General features: G+C 32.4%; 1 long non-coding RNA gene across 1 annotated transcript; it reads right to left on the bottom strand.

Annotated features, from left to right (window-relative positions):
- Positions 1-213: 213 nt before the first annotated feature.
- LOC141376031 (uncharacterized) lies at positions 214-1781 on the bottom strand. The gene is made up of 2 exons (XR_012385053.1): positions 1676-1781; positions 214-1586 (listed from the first exon to the last, which is right to left on the bottom strand). It is a non-coding gene; the product is annotated as an uncharacterized lncRNA (long non-coding RNA).
- Between the last annotated feature and the right edge of the window lie 575 nt (positions 1782-2356).

Here is a 2356-nt window from a genome sequence, read left to right as displayed (position 1 = left end):
GTATACAAAAGAGGCTATACATGCATGCAGTGCATAAAGTACAAAGGTTTATAGTAAATATATTGCCATTAGTCTGTTATTCCACTATACAGTTAAAGTCAGAATTATAAGCCCGCCTGAATTATTAGCCCCCTGTTTATTTTTATCCTAATTTTTATTTAACGGAGAGAAGATTTTTTTCAACACATTTCTAAACATTATAGTTTTAATAACTCATTTCTAATAACTGATTTATTTTATCTTTGCCATGATGACAGTAAATAATATTTGACTAGATATTCTTCAAGACACTTCTATACAGCTTAAAGTGACATTTAAAGGCTTAAAAGGTTAACTAGGCAGGTTAGGGTAATTGGGCAAGTTATTGTATAACGATGGTTTGTTCTGTAGACTTTCGAAAAAATAAATAGCTTAAAGAGGGTAATAATATGGACCTTAAAATGGGTTTTAAAAGATTAAAACAGCTTTTATTCTTGCCGAAATAAAACAAGAAAAATGTGGGCTACTAATTTTGACTTCAACTGCATATGTGACCTTTAAGATGTGGGCCTGTTGTATAGAAAGTGGAATTTGTATGCCTCTGAAGTGGAATGATGTATTGCATAGTGAGTAAAGTCAAACGAAGATTGTAGAAATTAAATTGTTGCTCAATAGGTGGCGATAAACACCCATCTGAATGTCTGTCACTGTATTTTTTATGTTTAATTGGGCTAATCATTTTTGATTGAAGTCTTTATTTGCAGGTTATTCAATCATTAACTAAAAATGAGATCGAAAAATATATATAATATATAGATATATATATTTTACACTGATCTATATTACAAACAATGTTAACAATTATAATAATATACAAAGCTGCACTGCACATATAGTATGCGTTGTATGGAAAGATCTAAAACGCAAATAAACTCTTCTGAAGACAATATTTCCTAAAAAGATCATCCCCAAGTGTAATAATGAGCACTGCTGTTGTGGTTAATAATGAAGTAAAATACAACAAACCAGACAAGTGCTGCACGGACAAATCAAATGGGTTCAGAAAGTCATGTTACAAGAATGCAAGTCATTATTTTAGAAGATTAATTTTTATTATTTGACTGTTTCTTGAGATTGAATCCTCATAAAGTTCATAAAGTTCTCAAAAAGTTTCTTATGATTATGACATGCAAATTGTATATATATTTAACGGCGTGATCTTGCGTCCAATCCCGACTAACTTCCGGAAAGGCAGAGTAGCCAATAGAGAGATGACACGTAAACCAAGTCAACCAAGTAATATGCTAACGGTTCCCTTCTCCTCGCGCGCAAACATCACCGCTGCGCTCGATTTATATTGGCATTGATTTGCCGCCATAGATTTGCCGCCATACTTTACCACATCATTCTGTGTTGACACACTAAACTTTTTCCTGTTTTTTTTTTTTTTTTTTTTATTTTTTTAGGTAAAGTCTTAAATTTTCATTTTAGAGGACTTAAAAAGGTCTTAAAAGGTCTTAAATTTCCTGTTAAAAAATGTGCAGATACCCTGTAACTCCACAGACACGGAATGTCCTTTTTCTCACTTTAATAAGGGCGGAGTAAAACTACAAACAAGGAGAAAACAAACAATACAAATTACACTAAACTAATCATTAATAACTGAAATATTATGAACAATAAACATAACACATACCGACGAAGCTTCCAAAGGGCAAGGATGATTGCAGATTTGAACAGATTCACTGCTCTCCATTTTAGCAATGAAACAACCGCATGGCAGACACAAACAACCAAATGGTAGACACTAACTTCCTTGCTAGTCACATGATAATGGCTGTGTAATACTTAAAGCAACCAGCAGAGGGAGGCAAACTACAGCCTAAACATTTATTCTTTTTTATTGTGAACCTTAACCATTACTGTTACAGAACAATTAGAAATAAGTTTAAAAAAACTAATGTGCTTAATGTGTTTAAAAAAAGTATTGTAAATAAATCCTGTGTTGAAGATGGAAATAAAAAATGAATGAAGGCAAAACTAAACGTGTTGAATATGACTTAGGCTACATGAGTGTGACTAAAAACTACATTTGATCAATGTCTTAACTTACATCTGTTCTTTGGTACTTGCCGACTGTTTGTTAATTCAAGACTGCATTTCCTAACGTTAAACTATGTACACTAAATTTCTGATTAATAATGGTCTATGCATAGCCGAGGACTTCCTATATTAAAGTGTTAAAATCGCTATTGAAAACAGAAGTCTAATATCATCAACGGTTCACAACATGAACATGACTGAAGTTTAATCTTTTTATTACCTGAGTCAATTTGGGCGTCAACTTCTGTTGTTAAAAAGCGTTGCTTTGCTTTCG

The sequence above is a fragment of the Danio rerio genome, chromosome 9, assembly GCF_049306965.1.
Source record: "Danio rerio strain Tuebingen ecotype United States chromosome 9, GRCz12tu, whole genome shotgun sequence".
Lineage (NCBI taxonomy): Eukaryota > Metazoa > Chordata > Actinopteri > Cypriniformes > Danionidae > Danio > Danio rerio.
Note: the sequence above shows the minus strand (reverse complement) of the source record. Positions and strands in the feature narration are given on the sequence as shown.